Genomic DNA, 20,339 nt, shown 5'->3' with positions numbered 1-20,339 from the left:
GCCCTGATGGAGCTGTCTTCTGTAGCAGGTTTATTCAAAATGTGGGGAAAGCCAGTGGCAACTGCATTTATTAATTACAACTTTGGGACTTTGGGTGTCAATCCTTCCATGGCTTAAGGCCAGAGGAAAGAAAAATCATTGATGATGTAGTAGTTTGTGTTGAAATTCACTCTTTTGCCTGCTCGATGACTGTCATCTGTAGTGTTGGAGGCAGTAGCATTTCAAAGCAGTGTTTCCCCTGTGTGGAGATGTCTGTGAACAAGGAAGCTGCAGTCTGTTGTTGGGGTCTGTTGTTGTGGCTACTGCTGCCAAATGCTTATGCAGCCCTATCACCCAACCAACAGCAAAGTTTCTAATACACTCCTAACGAACCTAGCTGTTCTGCAGGTGGAGATTTCCACATGGTCAAGGGCTGGGAGGGCTACAGGCTGTTTTGGGCAATCATATGACAGTTTGCCCATTAGTGACCCAAAGCAACTGCTGCTTTATTTTGTATTTATTTTTATATACATACATACACACATAATATAAAAATATAAATATATATATTAAAAATAATATCTAATGTATACATATGTTTAGATACTATACACTAAAAATACAATAGGATCTTTTATATATTACATGTATTATTATAGTCTTTATCAGAATATATCATACTAACTTTATATATTATAGTTGATATTACCATTATGCATACTCTATTCTATTCCATTCTATTCTATAGTCTGATGAAGTAACAGGGAAAAGCCCCACAGGAAGGTGACTGACATATGGGGTGGGCAAGTGGCAGTTCCGCTGGGCTTGGTCCTGCTGCTGGTCCTGCTCAGTGCCTTCCGGAATGCCATGGTGGAAGGAGCAGTGAGTCTCAGTACAGCCTCTGCAGGTAACATGAGGACAGAAGGCATGGGAATAAAGCATCGCGTTTCAAAACCATCTCAGCAGGCTGGAGATCTGGGCTGAAAATGATAGGTGCGAGGTTTACAATGCAGGCTTCTGCTCAGTGGTAGGATAGGACGAATGCTGAAATGACAGGCTGGGTAGCAATCATAAAAAAAAAAAAAAGAAGGAAAGAAAGAAAGAAACCAACAAATGCTGGTCAGGTTGTCCAGGGCCCCATCCAGCCTGGCCCTGAGTATCCACAGCTTCCCTGGCCAACATGTTCTGGTGCCTCACCACTCTCATACTGCAGAATTTCTTCCTAATATCTAACCTAAATCTACCCTCTTTTGATTTAAAACCATTCCTCCTTGTCCTATACCTACAGGCCTTGGTGCAAAGTCTCTCACCATCTTTCCTACAAGACCCCTTAAGCACTGAAGCTGCATCTGAAGTTCCAAGTGCCTGTCATGCGCAGACATTGTGTTTTAAGCAGCATGTGCATATGCTTCATCTGTGCTGCGATTGTGTGCTTGCTTGTTGCTGTGTGCAGGGAATTTCCAGCATGAAAGTTTCCACAAGGGAGAGCCGTGCCTGAGGCACACACTTGGTGTTGCAGTGTTTTCTTGACTTTTTCCATAATCCTGTAGCCACATACTGTGATTTCTGTGCTTATGGTGTCCCTGCGGTCTAAGTACAGAGAGGAGAGGACATACTCATGTTCTCTGCAAACTGTTCTCCTGTAGCTGTGTGGAAAACTCTCATTGCCCTGTGATAGTTTGCAAAATTGGTTGCAACACGCCATAAGGAGCCAGCATATTTTAGCTGGTAACACTCCAAATGTCGTAGCTTAGAATTTGCAAAATATTGCAGGATGGAACAAAATTAATGAACAATTCTCAACATGTAGAAGCTGACATTTTTGTTTTCTGTTTAATCTGTGATATTTTGATCCTTGCTGCTGAGCCATTTTGCTTGGGTGACTCTGGTGTACTCATGCAGGATTTTCTATTCTCCATCATGTAAACTGTCACCCTACAGCAGTCCATAGTCACACCAGATCATGTCACTGTACACTGTGAGGTTAAAGATTTGCCCAGATCTTACAAGTAACTGCAAGCTTTTTACGGAGTCTTCTTTTTTTTCTCCACATTTAACTAGGAAAGTGAATATTTCCTGTCTGAAATTTAAATTTCATGCTGTCTTTTTCTAGCTCTGTTAGGGGGAAAAATCATGGTTATTTTTTTTTTCATTTTTAGTTAAAACATGATTAACTTTCTTATCTGCAGTTATAAAACCAAACTTAGCTCTTACTCACTGACTCAGTGTTACATATTTTAAACCCAAGAGGCAAACATTTATTGTGCAAACAGTAAACTACAATTGAAACTGTTCTGTAAAGTGCTTGGCACAGACTGTGCCAGATGTATGAATCCTAGCAATTTTAGTACACTTGATAAGAGTATCATCCTGCATATCTCATTCCAAGGAATGTTTTGTTCTTGCCCAAATCTCATGCCAGATTACCCTGTTGGTGTGGTTCCAAATCTCCAGGTTCCTTCACCAGCCACAGGCAGTGGTCTGCAGCTTGCTGTGCTTCCTCACTCCTTGCTGGCGTGCCAGCCCTGGCTGAGTGTGAGCAGCCTCACTGAGCTTGGGAGCTCCTGCAGCCCTGCCCTTTCGGTAAGGTGTCCCCAAAAAGCAGTCATTCTGTGCTACAAATATACTGTGTACGTGTACCTTTTTGCTCCTGCCCTGCTTCCTCCTAACTGTAGAAGATGTGAAAATTAACAGTTATCATTTCCAGTTAATCCTCCGGCACCGCTGAATCCTGACTCATGCCCTTGAAAGCTGAATCTGATTCACACACCAGCCATTCAAGTTAAACATCTCTCTCTCTGATTTCCAAAAATACGGATAACTCCTGCGGAGCCAAACCAGCTAAAAAGTAACATTGTCTTTAAAAAGAATTTGTGAACATGTTAAATCCCCAGCAGCTTGATAATTTCCAAATCTTGTGGATTTCAGGTTACACTTAGGTGTGGATTTTCCCTGCGCATTTAAAGCTCATGCCCTCTAGATCAAAGCATGCTAAAAACCATGCATAAAGAACTTCATAGGAGAGTGTGAGCTAAGAAAGCTGTAAGTGGTGCATTTTCACTGGAGAGTGTAATGCATTAAGCAAGTGATGCAGGACTCCAGCCTCCGAGTCTGACCTGGTGCATGGTGTCAGCCTGCGGATCAGGCACGGTGCTGAGCGCTGCTGAACAGGCAGTTGGGCCCGAGTGAAATACTGGTCACTGATAAAGGCATTTTGGCTGGGAAGAACTGAGCCAGATATCTAGATTTTTAGCCATCTGTCTTGATTCTTGGGGAAAAAAAAAAGTATTTATTGTAGGGACAAGTGAAGAAAGGCAGAAAATTTTATCTGCAATATATATACATATGTTTAAATCCACAGCATGTAATTTTTTTCTTCTGTCTTCGCCTAGTCGTATTTACTTGCTTATCACAAATGCTGTGAAGGCTCAGCTGTATAGAATATTGGATGTTATAGTGCAATCCAGCAAAACACAGTCAAGTGATCCTCCCAGAAAAGGAAACATTAGTCAATTAATACTTGCAGATTTTAGTCAGTGATTAATCAGTGAATTTTTTCCTATATTTTTCCCAAATTGTCTGTGAATATGTTTTCTTTTCACCTAGTTTTTTTGGTGTTTTTTTTTTTTTTTCTGGATGGTTAGATAATCTATTCTAAATTACTGCAACTGATCTTGGAATGGAAATGTACAGCAACTCTTCTTGGTAATGCATTCACGTGTACAAAGAAAAAAGTCTGACAGAGAGGAAAGTAAAAAATTTGTAGATTTAGATTTACAGTTTCTTTTGACTTGCATGAAAATGAAAATGTGCTATACCAAGCCTCACAGATAAGGCCTGTTTTGGAACAGTTCCACAGGATAGTGGAGCTCTACTGGGATAGAACATCAGGCAATTTATATCAAGGGTGGTTATTCACATAACCTTTTATTTACAAGAAACATTCTGCACTTTAATTGAGCTCTCTTTAATATGCTGCATCTGCTTTAATGCACTGTGTTTGCTCTTTGCGTTTGTACAGTCTCATAAAGATGGTTAAAATTTGTTTAGGTCTAGCTAGGAGTCAAGGAGAAATAGCAATTCAGAGCCATATAGTGAAGATACGCACTATTAACCATTGCTGCTTTTCTTTTTTTCTTTTTTTTTTTCTTTTTTTTGTTGCTGTTAACATTCCCATTGGATCGTTAGCCCTGTAAAGGTAGGTGACCTCTTTTCAGTCAGGCATCTCCAAAACTATCTTTGCCTTTACTGACCTCCTAGATACTGATTAAACTGCTCCACTATGTTTGATTAGCTTAGTTTACAGACCATTTAGCTGGTGCAGAAATATCTACCTGTGATAATCCTGTGAAGATTAAGATGGGGGAAGTAAAAGCCTGGAACCACTTCAGTAGGCTTTATGACACAAACTGGAACGAATCTTGTGTGTTTATGTACATTTGAAAATCTCAGGACTTGCCCTTTGGGCTCAGTGATGCACGTTTCTTCTGGAGTAGAAATTGTTCCTGCTCCTTCAGAGAGGTGATTTCCTTCATTGCAGCAGTTCCCCTCGTGGCCATACACTGATGTCAGTGCTCTGCCCATGGCTGTGAGTTCACACTAGGCATGAGGAACATGCTAATCAAGGAGATCAGAACTGAGCAAATCGCTCTGTGTTTTACTTTATTAGTATTGATGAAACACTACTGTGCTAGTGCAATTAAAAAGCAGAAAATCTGAGTAAAGACATCAGCTGGTTGATGTCATTCCTTGGCTGCCTCTACCTGTGAATTTCACCATTTGCCAACACTCTGCAGTGCTACAAGCCAGGTTTTCTTGTTCCTGCTGGTACAGCTGGAGGTAGATCTGTAATGTTGTGCTATGTGTTTCTTTTTATATATCCCTTTCATCTGATGCCCCTCTCCCCCTACTAAGGGCCATGGGCATGTTCCAAGGGAGTTGCCAGTATTTTTTTTTTCTTTTTTACTTGTTTTTTATTGAGAAATGCTAGCTCTTCAGAAGACATTGTTATGACCAGTGCAAATTGCTTTTCCTTCCCAGGTCGTTCGTCGAGAGAGACTGCGTTGTGGCCCTTGGTGAGGAGATGATAGAACATCTGTGTACGGCTCTTGAGTGTCCACTGTGAAGGAGGGAACTGGTCACTTTGCTCAAACACAGTTTTGTCCCAGCCCTTACTGTCAAGGTTTGGAACCACCTTGGTGAGTCAGTAGGATGGCTTCAAGGACCAGCCAGGATCCCTTGACAGGGCAGTAAAGATTTCCTGTAAAGTTAGTGCAGTCTTTGGTATCCTTGGGAAGGGAAATAGATGGAGAAGTCCTGGCTGTGTGGAGAGACTGGACTTTTGTGTAGATGGAACTTGCTGTTTCTCCAGGTTTTGAGTGGGTTTTCTGTTTTGCTGAGTTGCAGTGAGAATTTCCTACAGTCTCCTGCTGGCTTTTTGTCCTGGCTGATGTCCCAGTAAAAGTGCTTTTGCGACCAGGTTAAGTGGAGGTCTGCCGCTCTTTGTGGTGTGAAGGCCCCTTCCCAGCTGACCAGCAAATGGGAAAGTTGGATCCAGGCTCCCACAGCTAGTGCCGAAGTCCTCTGCTCAACAGGGTCCTTCTCCCAGAGTGAGAGGGTCTGTGGTTCCCATTGTATGCTGCCTCTTGTCAATTAGTACCTATGCCATATGATACTTGGTACCTTGTTGAACCTCTACCAAAGATCAAGTAAATTAAGTCATATGGGTCATTTTTATATGCTTGAGTCACCTTTCCTCTCTACTTACTGACTGTTCTGAATGTCTCTCAGCCTTCAGAGGCTAGCAGTTTTTCCTCGTGATTGTTGTGCAAGTGTAATCCTATCTGGTTACATTAAGTGCTGTGCTACTTAATGCTTAATCATTCTCTGCTTGTGCAAGATAATTTTTCAAAAATAATAGAAGTGTATCATTTTCACTATATTAATAATTACACTATGTAGAATTCAGAAGAATGTCAGAGTAAAATTTCTGCTGTTATGGAATGCTGTTTGAGAAACTATGATTGTTTGGTTTTGGGGTATTGTGGTTTTTTTCGCTGGTTTCAGGGGACTGACAAAAGAAAATGGCATTACCATTTTTCACGTGGTTTGACCCATTAGATTGTCTAGTAGAAATTATTTGAGTAGGCGTCAAATTGAATTGCTTTTACATTTTCAAGACACTTAAGATATAAAATAGAAAAGACAGCACTAGATAAACATGCTGCATATGTAATAATATTACTGCCAAGGAAATTTAATTCAGTCTTCAGTGATGGGTTTGGGCAAATGTGCTGCATTTAGCTAGAGATAAGTTAATGCATTCAGTGCAGTCTCGAGTAACTAGGAGCAGAATGAAACTGATATTTTGCATTAGTTGTGTATTATTTATTGTATCAGATATAAGTGTACAGCATACACCTGATACTACCACCATCTGCTTGCTATCAGATACTGTGTCTGCATGTGCAGAGGGCAGGATGGTGATGGTGCTGTCTGAACTTTCCATACAAGAGTTGCCTTGGAACAGCTTTCACTTTGTAAACAATGACTTTGTTAGTGTTTTTCTGGGTAATATTCTTTGGCAATGCTGTAGTTTTGCCGTTAAAAATCAAGATTTGTGTTGGCAGTTGGCAGCAATGGGCCTATATTTTATATCAAGGAAGTGAAAAGCAGTGATTATAATCAATTCCTGTAAGAAACCAGTATTCCTGCTCTTTGAGAGTAGCAATTTGTAGGAAGACTCCTGGGGGTAGTTCAGTACCAGAATATATACTATGAAGGGGATGAAAGTCTGCCCTACACCCTGTGGAGGCATGACACCCTTTTTACAGAAAGAGAAGCTGAGTCAGAGAGGGGCTAAAGAATGTCTTCTAGCTGAGTTAATTTCTGCCCCATATGCAGCCAGAAACAGCTGAGCACCTGACTGCTCTCAAAGGTGAGAAGTAGCTTCAGGGTGGTGAACTTGGATTACCTTGCTCTGCCAAAGAGTGCTGACAGCTGCAGTGATTTCCTTCCTACCTGCAAAAGGATGAGCTCCAGAGGATGGAAGAAAAATGTTACTGCATTGATCTAGAGCTGTACAGTCCTGCTTGTGTTTGCCCAGGAGCTTGGAATGGTTTATGGCTGGGCAGACCACTTTCCCCAAGGATCAATGCATGGACTAGACCTGTGTTTCATGGGCAGTTTTCCTAACCATGTGAGCTGTCCTGATGATTTAGCAGTAACCAACTCCTGTAGGTTGCTTTCCTGGGTTTCTCATTTCCAAGGCCTGGAAGCGTGGTAGAGATGAGACAGAAATATCCTTCCCCAAGGAAAGGGGGAAAGCAGTAGGTTGTTCTGGTGTTAGTAGGGGAAAATATTCGTCAGTGAGTTCTAGGGAATGATACCTTAGTCACTGATTGAAGGAGTCTTTGAGAAGATTGGGACAATGCAACCAGAAGGGAAAAAAAAGTAAGTGCTGGCAATGGAAGAGCTCTCCAGCACTGTCTGATGGCTTTCAGGAAACGCAGCTGGCAGTGTGCGGCACACGTGGACCTCCTGTGCTCCACTGCTCCTGCAGTGTGTGAGCTACCTAGCTTGCCTGTTGAAAGCAGTACATCTGTGATTTGCTGACAGAAACAAGTTTTTTTCCCTCTTCCTCATGGAATGCCTTTGGTAGTTAGGGTAGGGGAGCACGTGGTAACTGGGATAGGCAGACAGTGCCCTGGGGCAAGACAGAATGTTTGTTCTGACAAAATTATGTTTTGTTCTGGTCCGTTTTGTGTTCGTAAAGGTCTCGGTGGTGCATCCTTGGGCTGAGTGAGCTGGGAGTGGGAGGTTAAAGCCTGCTGGGAAGAGCAGTTTTTTAGGAACTTTTGCTGCTGTATATGAAACCCATGGCCTGTCTGGTTTCCAGCTTCAGAGTTAACAAAGAAAGTTGTCTCAAAACTGCCATAAAGGGTAATCTTTGATTATCCTTTGGTAAGGCTAGTTTGAGAAATTCTGCAGGCATTGTGAGTTTTGTCTTACAGGCATCTATGCATGCAGTGCTCACCAAGAGAGCTCCCTGCTTCTCCCACTGTGCTGTGTGGCTCTGGCACCCTGAACAAAATATGCCTTATTTCGAGACTGTGCAGACTGTGGCACGAGTGACGTACGTCTTGCCTGTGTTCTCAGGGAGCACTGAGGTTTGCATGGTGTGAGGAGTGAGGATGTACAAGAAAAATCAAGTGAGCATGTTCACTGTGCATCACTTAGCATCTGGTATGTGACTTTGGTCAACTGGAAGTCTCCCTTGGCTGTGCAGCGTGTGCCATGGGGGTGCAGGGGCTGGATGGAGCTGATGGAGTTAAGGCAGGCATGAAACCTTTACCTCAGCTTCCACCAGTCCCTCTGTGCTGACGCTGGCATCTCACTTGCTTCTCTGTGCCTTTACGCTTAACAGCAGGACACTGGTGCTTCTGAGACAGCCAGATGTGCCAAGGAAGCATTCGGAAAGTTATGGGCACACATAAGCCTTTCTGAAACTGGCAAGTGTTTTATGTGAGTTTGAGATTTGGATGAAGATCAGACTTCCCAATAGTAATTATTAAAATTGTTCTTTAACGTTCTGTGAAAGCACTTAGGACAGAGTTAGAACAGAGGCTGGTGACCTTATTGTTCTCCCTCACTCAGCAGTTCAGTCCCCTGATAACATTGCCACTTGTGTTCTTCTTGGAGATTTGATTAAAATATTTCTGGGTTTTGTTTTTTGGAGCTTTTTGCTGACATTCATTTCCAAAGTCATTTTTTTCTTAATGTTAATTGCTGATGTAGGAGACATTGTGTACTACCGATGTTTATTAAATCATGAAACTGAGAAATACCCGTACAGAATGATGCCACAACAGGGATTCCCAAGTGATGCAGCTCCCCTGAGCCCAGCACAGGCAGCTGCCCAGCTCTGGCTGCTGCTCACATCTGCAATGTTCCTGCGACGAACACCTGTCTGCCTCCCTCAGCCCTTGCCTGTGGTCTGACCCATCTCCATGCACCGGATGGCAGTGAGAAGGCTTCTGTGTTTCTTGTGTCTTCAAAGGCTTGGCTCAAGTGTAACCTCTACTTTCTGGCACAGAATGAGCACTGCCTGTTGAATGATGAATTTGTACTAGGTGTTGCTATTTTATCCCCCTCTTCTTACTCCATTCATTGGACTAGACTCCAGACGTGAACAACCAGAATCCTTGCTTGTGTGTAATTTTTATTTAATGGCTAGTTTCCAAGCGCAGTGCTATGACATGTTGAACTTGCACAGCTGTGCTGCAGAGAAATCTTCTGACTGCCCTTTCAACATCTATCATCTTTTAAAAGCGTGCAGCTGAGAGTTTTTAATTTCTTCCCTTTTTGTCTTTGGCAGATTTATTCTGATGTTGCACAGCTATCCTAAACACAAGCCTTGTAAAATGCCTTCTGAGGATTTATTTTTCTTCGTATCTGTTTCAGAAGTATCCAATAGTCCATTTGTTCCAGTCTGGAAGATAGTAAGATTAAATTTCCTCTGACATCCTTGAGTGTTTTGCTTGCTTTAATGATTGCAGGGTTGGAGTCAACTGTAGTGCAATCTTGGTGCAATTTGGAATGAAACCTGTTTATAACAAAGGTGGCCACACCTCCAAGCCAAAATGACAACCGTACCTTAAGTTCTGAACTGGTCTGAGAGCAGTGATATAAAGGATGCCTAAAGGGGAGCAGAGCCACTCAATTCCGTCTCCTGTTGCAGGTGAGCTTTATGAAGTGACAAGCTAAGGACAGGAAATCTCATCAAAATGTGCTAATTACTCCCCAGGGGGCATGTGCTCTCACAAATGACTTTTTTGATGATGTTGCTGTCCATGTGCCATCCTGTTTTTTTCCTACAATTAGTAGATGAGAACATCTTGCAAGCCTGTGTTGCCCCTTGGTAGACGAGGTCTGCTGGCCACATGGAGGAACATAGAGAAGCTGGTGCTGATGGCGGGGGAGCATTTGTATGAGTGCTAGGCAGAAGTGATGGCTGATCTCTTGTATGCATGAATGGTCCCACCTTCCTCTTTGTTAGAAGGACCTAGAGATGTCCCCAAGAGGGGGACATCAGGGGATCACACTGTTTACCAGGTGCATGCCAAGTAGACACCATGTTGCTCTTCTACCATGCAGCCCCTGGCACTTGTGCTGGACCACATGGATATGTTGGATTGTATTCTTCCCAGCCAGTGACGTGGAGATTGCCCTTTGTAAACATAATTTGAGATGTCCAGACTTCTCAGATATCTCCTGCACTTTGCAAAGCCTGTTGGGTGCATTGTTTCAGTGCAGTTGTTTTCACTGACGTTAGTTGCTGTAATTTGACAACATACAGGCATGTTTGCAGAAGTGATAGCATTCATGCCCCATCCAAAGCAGCGTTTCAGTGCTTATGTTTCCACTCTAGTAATGTGGTTTGATTTGAACAGGTGATTGCAAAGCAATGTATACGTGTCCTATAAGATTACAGTTTCTTTTACTATTGCCAGAGCAGAGTGCAGGTCAGACATTGCTTCCAAAATTGTGTCTCGCCAGGACAGGGGCAAGCTGTGCCTCTGCAGGACAGCAAGGGAGAAGTACCCTTGTATTTGGCGTGCAAGCAAAGCCCCCATGCAGGGGGCTGCAATGCTGAGGGCTGGTTTGCGGTGTTATTGTTGGCTTTGTGCGTGTAGTGGAACTCCTGCTGGCTGTGCCAGCTCTCTCTGATACTTGAGTGTAAATGCAGCAGACAAATGCTATTGAAACTTTAAACTGAGCTGGCAGAATCAGCAGGGTTAGGAAACTGAGCAAAGCAGGAGGGCTGGCACTTGGTCAGAGGTTTCAGTGATAGTATGCAATCTGAGCAGCTGCCCTTCTTGTTGGGACTGGCATGCACCTTTTACTTGCAGTTGTGCAGGTGGAAGTGGGGAAGGGAGGATGGGGACCGTCCTTTGGATCTGGTATGTCTTGTTTGCTGCTGCCTTGCGTGCGGCACAGTGGCTTAATGAAGTGCATGCAGAGCAAAGGCAAAATGCTGTCAACGTGAAAGGGCTGCGAATCGGCACAAACTTTAGCTCTGGTGCAAGTCACTGGGGAATTGTCCTTCTGGCTCTTTCTCAGCACTATGTGGATGATGCATTTGCAGCAGGGTTAAAGGACATTGTACCTAGGCAGAGTCTGTCTAAGTACTAACCAGAAAAGGGTATTGACACCACCACCACTGAGCTTGTGGCAGTAATTTGCACTGTGTGCCCCCATCAACTCTCTGCCACTGGGAGAAGTTTGCAATTGGATAAAGCCAACCAGACACCTGCAGAAAACTGCAAGGCATTAATGCAAGAACACATAATGCAGGTTCTTGTTTTGGACTCGCTGTTATAATAATTAATCTGCCATTCTAACTGCAGCAGATCTTTCTGAGAGAAGATGGAGCAGTCCAAGCTCATTGCCCAGCATTGACAGAAATTCAAGAAAGCTGATCAGGGAAACTGAATATGCTTACTCCCTGTATACATGGCAACACATTCTTTTCCACACTTTGTCTTTTTTTGTTTGGCTTCTACTTTATAAAGAATAGTCTATGTCATTCTTCATTGTAAATCCAAAACAGCCCTTCTAGATTCTGATTTATTCCTCTGAACAAGACACGTCCAGGTACCTGTTGAATCTGCGTGAACAGTTATGTCTGTAGTGTGAGAGAGCTGGCCGGCTGCAAAGCAAACACACTCTGTGACACAGCTAGATGATCGGGTATGTAGTGCGTGCGTGTTCTTACTGAAAACACTTACAAAAATCAGACTGGTAATTTCATATATTCAAAAGCCTTGTCCTGCCTAGACTGTGATGTTCAGTTATTCGTGACATATTTTCTGGTGTTTGTAATTAATTGCTAATAGTTGTTCATATCTTTAGAAAGCAGAAGAAATTAGATACTGATATCAGTGTCCCTGGAATGACCATAGGGCGTGACACTTTGGCTCGTATGTGGGATGAAGGCTTTTTTTTTTTTTGTTATGATACAATGGCTGTATATTTTCTATTAACTCAGTTCAAAGCCTGGAATAAATGCAGTGATAGAAGAGAATTAGTTGGGAACACTATCAAGTTGATATAGTAAAACATCTTCTGGTATCTTTGAAACCTGCTGTGTTTTAGAAAATATTTTGGGTTGTTGTCTGTCTTTTAATTGGCAAGAGAACAAAAAGTCTGGAATACCACTGATGGAAAGTTTTATATTTTGAACTTTTTCTTCTGTTATCTTTGGAGAGAATAAGAAGTTTATCTGTATACATTTCTTAAAGGAGGTTAGTAGTGTGCTTTTGAGGTATGTACCTTAAAAAAGTTACCATCTTGCTTGCAGTAACCTTTATTCAGATGTTTTTACTAACATGCCTCTCGTCTATGGCAATTTCTCACTTTAATTGTGAAGCAAAACAATTTGAACAGAAATGGGTGATTTGGGAAGGAGTGCCCTCTTCTGCTGGGTGTACTAGATCCAGTACAAATGGATCGTAATGAGAGTGCTTAAATAAAGAAATGCAATGCCATAAGTATATATATATGCTTTTTCTTATACACCCTACTTCCATTTTACTGTGTGCCTGGGATATAGCCTTGTTTTCATTTGCTCTTCATAGTATTCTGCCATCTAAGTAGCATGTTATTGTGAACTTCAGTTGTCCGAATGCTACATTTGTGCTTTCAAATCTCAAGAAGAAATAAGTGAGTCCCTTGAGAGTCCTTGCTAGAGCTCTTCTTCAGGAATCTTCCTCTGTGTGCCTGCCACCAGTGCATCTTGTGAGTAAAACATGAATATTCTGAGCATTCTCTGTGTTTCTTAATTATACATCATCTGTGTATTTCCATGTTATTCATGCCAAATGTTGCATTGTCGTAAGAACTGTGCTTGCATGAGAACACAAATTTAGCTCTTTCGGCCAGAGCTTTGGAACTTAGTGTCTGAGGCTATGGCAGATTATTAAACACTCATGGTGAGATTTTATAGTTGTTTACATGTCTGTAGAGATCTCTGAAAACCCCTCTGAGTGCCTGTCAATCCTTTTGACTACAAAGTGCCTTTAAGAACTGGGACTTGCATTGAGGGAACCAACCAAGATCAAAGGGATCTTTTCCATGGACAAACGTTTAAGCCCTTACCATTTTAATCCCAATGAACTCAGATATTCAGGCTTTCCAAGACCTCTGCAGTGTGCTGTGTCTCGCGCACTGGTTTTTATGTCAGGAGCAGCAGCAAGTCCAGCTGTGCACCCTGCTCCCTCGTGCACTCAGGCCCAGCATCACAAGGCTTCAACCTCTTTGGGGTACCCTCAGTAAGCACACCTTGGTGGTTTCAGAATGTCATCTACTTTAAAGTTCAATTTAAATTTTAGGATAATCTGATCTGTTCCATTATAATATGTTAGAGGCTCGCAGCTAGAAATGTTCCCAGGGTTAATAAAAAAATTAGCAAATAGTTGGATGGAGCATTTACAGTTTTTTTTATCCACTGACTGTTGTTGACAGGATGTTACCCTGTATTTCTGACTGTCTTACGTTTGAATGCAAATCCTTGTTTTTCCTGGCTCATCTCTGGGGCAGCTTTCATATTCCTGTTTCTTCTACATTTCGTCAAAGTCTTGCCTAGGAACTTTATTAGGTACTCAGCTGCATGTGATCTGTTATGCACAGTTGGATACAAGCCAGTTTATAGATTAATCTGCTGCCTTTTTGTTTATTGTAATGGTTTTTCAAGTCTGTTCTTTCTTGCAGCTCTTTTCTCAAAGTGCTTTTTGAGGATTTTAAAAGGAGACTGCAGGGCAGGGCCTCACCCTGGTGCTAGTATAATGATAAGGATCAGTGTTGATCCTATGGAAAATGCACTATAAAGACAGTTTCAGAACGTGATTTTTGCTGAGAATTAAAGTCTTTGGAAAATCATTTTAAGTCCAAAATCATCTCTGTGTTTGTAAAAAAAAAAAAAAAAAAAAAAAGAGAGAGAGAGAAAAGATAAGCACATAAAATTTAATATAGAAAGTGCAGTTTCACCCCTGCACAGAAACACTGAGTTGCTGTGGTTGCTCTAATTTTCTGCAGAAAACAGCCTCCCTATTTTGTGTAGACAGTTAATGGTGTGGTTTCACTCTTATGATTTAGCCAAACGTTGTATGTTTTAATATTGCCATGGTTGCACCATTCCAATTTTCTTTAGTTTAGAAGAGCCCCAGAGAGAGAGAAATCCTACATTTAAAAATACAAACCAAATCTGAAGCAGTGAAGTCGCTCATAGGCAAAGAGAGTCTGCTTGCATTTGCTTGTGAGGGAGAGTGTGGTGTAGTTAAGTGTCTGGGCAGGAACTTAAGGCACTGGTTTTCCAGTAAGAGAATGGGAGAGTTGGGCTTTTATAATTTGTGTGTAAGCCAGCGATAACATTCTTGTTTTCTTTTTAGTAAATTACATGCAGACTTTCTGTTAACATAAGTTCCAGGAAAATGAAAGACCAGGGAAAGCATCTTGCCTTTAGGCTGTGTGCTTGACTCTCCTTATTATACTGCTAAAATTAGAGAGAGTACACACACTTCTTTGCAAGTGCAGGCAATTATCTATTTTAAATATTTTCCGAATGTGGGGGTCATTGTCTTCTATAGAGAATGGTTGTGAACCACAAGCTGAGGCAAATGCTGGGATGTTTGATGCAGTGTGGTTTTATATTCAGACCATCCTGAGAAATAGTGTGAAGAGGCAATTTTCGAACACGTTTGAGTAAACAACAAAAAAGAATCAGGCCATGATACATAAGCCCCTGACAGCTAACTAAAAGCCTGGATGCTTTTAAAATGCTCATCACTTTAAAATGTTCTGCATTACAGTCTTCAGAAATAATTTAGCAGAAAATGTGTTCTTCCATTAAAAACGTCTCTTGCTTGAATACAGAACTAGTGAAATATAAAAGGTGGCTAAGATTGACTTGAGGCCACAACTCAACACTCTACCACTGTTTAATAATACTAATGCACAGGCACCTTCTTGAGCAGTCTGAGCATGTCCCACCAGTTGGATCATACAGCACGTGATATTGCCATCGTGTTCACCTTGGCAATGCTATCAGCAGGGTTCTGTTGGCAAAGATCATGGAAGTGCTGTAAAAACCATCTTTCCCTTGTCAGTCCACCATAGCTTGCTCCAGGGGACGATGCTTAGCTGGAAGTCATTACATGTGAATTTGGGGATTTCTAGTACTTACAAGAGATGATGAATTAAGAGAAATTGAACACTACATCTTGCTCTTGTTTCTCAGAGACTTGACTACCTTGCCACACCCCCAGCCCCTCTCTGCACAGTGGCTTGGACACTGACTGGAAATTCCCAGGAAGAAGATAAGCCTGGACCAGAAGCAGCTCCAGCTCTCTTGAGAAGAGAGGTTCTTACATGATGAGATCCTGCTCTAGTTGCTCAGATTCACTGCGGCACCTGTTCTGCTCCTGTTTCTTCTGGTCCTCCTACTTTTGGTCCCACAAACCCTTCAGCTTTGCTGTGCAGGAGCAAGGCTCACACAGCTCCTTTTTAGTGGGTGCTTAGGAAAAATTGTGACAGTAAAACCAGTGATGCTGCTAGTGTTACATTTGGATTAAGGATTAAGGCCCCAAACTGTTCTTCAGTTTACTCAGCTGGTGATGTATGGGTCACTTCATGTTGTGGGTGAGGAAGGCTAATGTGAGGCTCATAACCCTGTAGTACTCTTCAACGTGAAAAGTCACTCAAATCCCCAAACCCTCTCCCAGCCCAATCCTTTTCTTTTTCATCTAGCTGAAAGAATTTCACCAGCCAACAGGTTTTACTGCTTTCTTCAGGCTTGCTGTGATGACAGCTGTAGTTGAAGGCATGCCATGCTTGGCAAGGAGAGTGTCTTCTCTGAAGACTAGCCATCAGCTGAGGAGGAGCTGCAGTCTCATAGGGCAAGTGTGACAGACAACTGTGAGACTTTTATGAATGGAGAACAGCACTGCTTTCCCAGAAAGACATGCTGTTATTTTAAATTCCTACCTCCCCCTCAGTCCCCATCTCAGGAAGCTGTGCTTGGTGCTGCTTATTGGTGATAGGGACTCTGGTTCTCATCATTATGGGTGAAAATCTGGCTTGCCTATCCAACAGCAGAACCTTTACTGAATTCAGAAAGCCCAAGACATAAGCATGGAAGCTCAGAAATATTAAAAAACAAAGGCACTTGATACGCATAAATGAATTGATAGGAAATTTGGGGTGGCCCTTGAAATACGGAGGTGGAAAATCAGCGTGAAGGTTTTGTTTCTTTCCTACAGTGTACTTATTTCTAAATCAGCTCTTACTGAACTAGAACCATGAAAAATAGTGTAAACTCACATAACTTGGAATAGTCCGTGTTTTTTTGTTCAGGTGAGAGGTTGTTTTTCTCTGAAGACTCTCATCTGGAGTCTGTGAAAAGTGATGAGGAAAGAGTGACAAATTAATGGAGCTGGAGGAATTCTTGTCTGGTGTAAGGGTTCATTACCAAATTATCTTGGAGGCTTGCAGAACTTGCCAGAACCTCTCCTCTGTAATTTATACTCTTCTATTTCCTGGAGAGACATTCAATTAAAAACACGTTTTCCTAACTAAAGGGAAACATGTGTGGTTCATATCAGAGATGGAGGCCTGCCCCTTTCCCCAGCAGTAGAACAGGGCACCTGAATGCTTCACATGTTGCCTGCAAGCTCTGTTCTCTATATACTTTCTTCCTCTCCCTCTCTCCTTCTTGCTTCATTGTCTGTCTTTCAAGCAGAAAGCGAATTTAGTAATATTTGAGTTGAGTTGGAAGTTTTGTGCTCCTGAAGACTCATTTTAGAGAGAACACACTGCCTATTCCTAGGCCTTCCAGTTTGCTGGCCTGTTCTGAATGGGTAGTTGTCCATCCCAGTCCAATGATAAGCAGATGACATCCTTAAGAAATCAAAACGTATGGCTGGGACCTCAGGCATTTGAAGAGAAATACCTGGAAGAAGCAGCAGCTCCTGGTGACTCTCCTTCTGCCTCTTCCTTTCAGAAGGAGAAATACAGTTCTGCCTGTCATCCTGGAGAGACAGGGGTGCTATGGGACCACAGCAGGACCTTGTGAGGATCTCAGCACTGATACGAATGGATTTCTGAAATTGTTAACTTCAGTCCTTTAGCAATATTAAGCGTTTGGCTTAAAAAGCACTAGTAATAAAGGAAGCCCTACTATTGTCCATCTCTTGAATGAAATAGATACTTATCTAACTACTTTTCTAAGTCTCTGTTGACTTGTCTAGCATTACCCTGGGAAGGAAGGCTATTATTGGCTACCTGTGATTATCTGAAAGGACAGGCCATGTTTCTTGCCTTCCGTACAACAAAATGCACTTGCCACCTTCCCTGAGACGTAGGTCCACCGAGTGCATGCTCCAGTGTGCAAACTCTGCAGGAGGACACCCACTTTCTGCCACTAACTTCCACTACCTCCCATTTTCCATGTTCAGCTCTTGCCCTGCATCATCACCTCTCCTGCCTTGCTTCCAGGTAAGCACGTCACAGATTTCCCCATTTGTCATGAAGGACCTCCCATAAGGTCCTATGTAAAACTGCACTGGCAAGCCTCATGCACAGGTTGGAAGAGAAGGAGTGGTATTTTAGAGGTTGCCATTTTTCATTACTGGTTGGTCACCAAGGAAATCTCTTCTGACAAAACCCTAGTTCTGGATACAGAAAATATTCATATTCCCAACTCAAATGATGTTCTAGTGAATGTGTTAGCACATCTCAAAGAATGGTTTTGCAACAACAGTGCTTTCATGTATTCTGTACACATTACTCACTACAGTGGTATGTTGTAAATAAGACGGTAAAAATGTAAACAAGCAGTAAAATATGATTCTTAATTTAGGGCTCAGATTTCCAGACCTAGGGATGCTTTACTCTGTTAGATAGTAGTAGACTCTGAGCTGCAGAAAAGTGCTATGGAAGGTTAAGGCTTTGCAGTCTGTAATGCAGTGCTATTCACACCGAAACTGTAGTACGTTTTTGCCAGCTTCTGGATGATTTCAGAGTGAACATGCGGGCAGTTTATTAAACATGAGTCATCCTACTGAATCTTGCCTGTCTGAATGAAGGACTTATATAATCTTTAAAATGTGATTTAGCATACAAGAGCAGGCTGTCAGCCATTAGCAACGCTCTATGAGTAAGCAGACAGGCTCACTCTTCAAGAAACCAGGTAGGTGATGATGGAGTTGCTGACTGTCTGCTGTGCTTTCTTCATGGTGAGCCTGCTCCTGCCAAAGCAGCATTGTTGGCTTCTGCTGCAGGTTGTGAACCAAAGACACACAGTTTCTGAGTAGCTGATGTTTTCAGGTTTTCAGCCCTGCACAAACAGTCTAGGCTCAAGAGCTTAACTGATGCCATTTCCCAGTTCTTCAGCCAAACTGGGCTTTCCATCTTCCCAAGATATGTACCTGGCTGTGCAGCAACTGGGCAGCTCTGTGCTTTCCCATGGCTTTGCACTGATGTCGCTAATGACTACAGCTCTGGAGAGCAGCTCCCTCCTTTCCCTGTTTGCTTTCCTGGCTGTCCTCTTCACCTTGTGAGAGTGTGGTGTTACTCTTCTGTCACGGTTTTATGATTTTTGTTATCGATATTCCACATCATAGCATCATGTAGTGCACTGGGAATTAAAGAGTTAATGCTGCAGTTCCCTGGATTGTTGATAGTTCTGGGTATACCTGTCTCAGAAGAGAAGAACTGCCGATCCCAGAGGACTCTTCACTGTTCTGTTTCCGTTTTCTGTTCAGAGGGAAAGATAAGAACTATTGGAAAGTCACGAGATGTCCCTCTTCTTCTGCTGCTTGTCACTGTGGTGTGTGCTCCCTAGCTGTCTCGTCTTCAGCATTAGAGTAAGGCCTTCATTTTTTGGACACTGTCTCTCATTTTATTTATTAGCTTCAATTCCAATTATATTATGTTGTGTTATCTTGCATTCCAATATTATATTTAGTAAATTAACTTTCCTCCTCAGACCACTGCCACTGTTGTGTTTTTAGGCCCATCTCCCTACCTTTTTTCCCTTTTCCTCCTTCCCCCTCTCCTGGGGCGTGGATCTGTGGGTCTCCCACCCCATGAGTAATGGAACCAGGCCAAAGCGGCCCAGAAACTGTTGACATCCTCCTTTTATTTGTGTGTGTTTATTCTCTGGTGGGATGTGTTTTATGCCCAGATGTTTGCATATACAGTCAGCTGAAACGGAGGTGCCCTGGGGACTTTGACCCTTTCAGTATTGACTGTGTACCTTTAAATTTTTTAAACAAACAGCTGCATGAAACTTGTAGGCCTTTAAAAGCTGTGCATTTAAAGCAACATTATCCTGTGCCTAACAAAGTTTGCAAGATGGAGACCCTGCTGTATTTATCACATTGCAGAAAGGCACTGGTTGTGCAAGTTGTGTTTCAGGTGACACCGTGATTTGTGTTGATTTTAGGGAAAGCGTTCTCTGGAGGCTGTTAGCCACAGTGTAGCTGTCTTTCTGAGCCATAACACCTTTCATTTTGCATCTAAAAATGTGTGTGTGGAAGAGGAAAAGGAACAAAATTAGTTGTAATGTTGGTGTGAATGCTGCCTTTCAGTTGGGACAAAATGTAAAGGGATTTTCTGCATGTATGAAAACATGGGTGAGATGGGGCCAGCGGTAGCGCCAAGTCTGGTATGTCGTGCTCTGAAAGTAAAGGCAGAAGATGAGGAGAGCCTCCACACAAGTCTGCTGAAACAAGGAGAAGTTCCCAGTACAGTTTAGTTGTCAGGGGCAGTCTGAGAGTCTCTCTTTGCATATCACTTGTCAGTGCTGCAGTTTCTTTGTTATCTCTTGATTACTTTGATGAAAAAATGTTTCACTTTGTTTATGAATAATTGAAAAAAAATATTTACCACATTAAGATTGTACTGAGTTGTGATACCTTGTTTAAAAAAAATGACCTCTGGCACAATGGGAAACACGGACATCCTTAGTTTGGAATACAAACACACATTTAATCTCTACTGCTTAACCTGAGAAATAACTTCAAACTGTCTTCAACCCAACCTAATCTGAGCAAACATGAAATTTTGAGTTGTTAACTCACTAAAATTATTGATATTTTCCAGCAACTTAAGTAAATTTCAGTTTTTAAAAGTAAAGCAACAGCGAAAGGAAGGAGAGTCTGTCCTGTTTCATTAGGTATAGCGTGAGAGCTGTGTGTTGGGGAACATCTGCAAAGTGCTAACTTTTTTACAGACCTCTGGGACCTTCTGAAGGCAGTTAATGCTTTGCAATTGACATTGATCTATGTCAGGAACAGTCCTTG

At 42.3% G+C, this 20,339-nt stretch overlaps 1 protein-coding gene across 32 annotated transcripts in view; it reads left to right on the top strand.

Moving 5' to 3' along the window:
- Positions 1–20,339, top strand: part of KIAA1958 (KIAA1958 ortholog) — a 76,423-nt gene that overhangs the window by 7,688 nt on the left and 48,396 nt on the right. For 9 of the 32 annotated variants that reach the window (XR_002433105.1, XR_002433104.1, XM_021379350.1 and 6 more), the window contains exon 2: positions 5,020–5,177. The exons of 4 other annotated variants lie outside the window; for them this stretch is intronic. The gene's annotated coding sequence lies outside the window, so the exon portion shown is untranslated. 19 more of the 32 variants (XM_021379376.1, XM_021379369.1, XM_021379364.1 and 16 more) reach the window with 9 other exon arrangements.

Source organism: Numida meleagris, chromosome Z (genome assembly GCF_002078875.1).
Source record: "Numida meleagris isolate 19003 breed g44 Domestic line chromosome Z, NumMel1.0, whole genome shotgun sequence".
NCBI lineage: Eukaryota > Metazoa > Chordata > Aves > Galliformes > Numididae > Numida > Numida meleagris.
The sequence above is the reverse complement of the archived record's forward strand: the minus strand, read 5'-3'. Positions and strand labels throughout refer to the sequence as shown.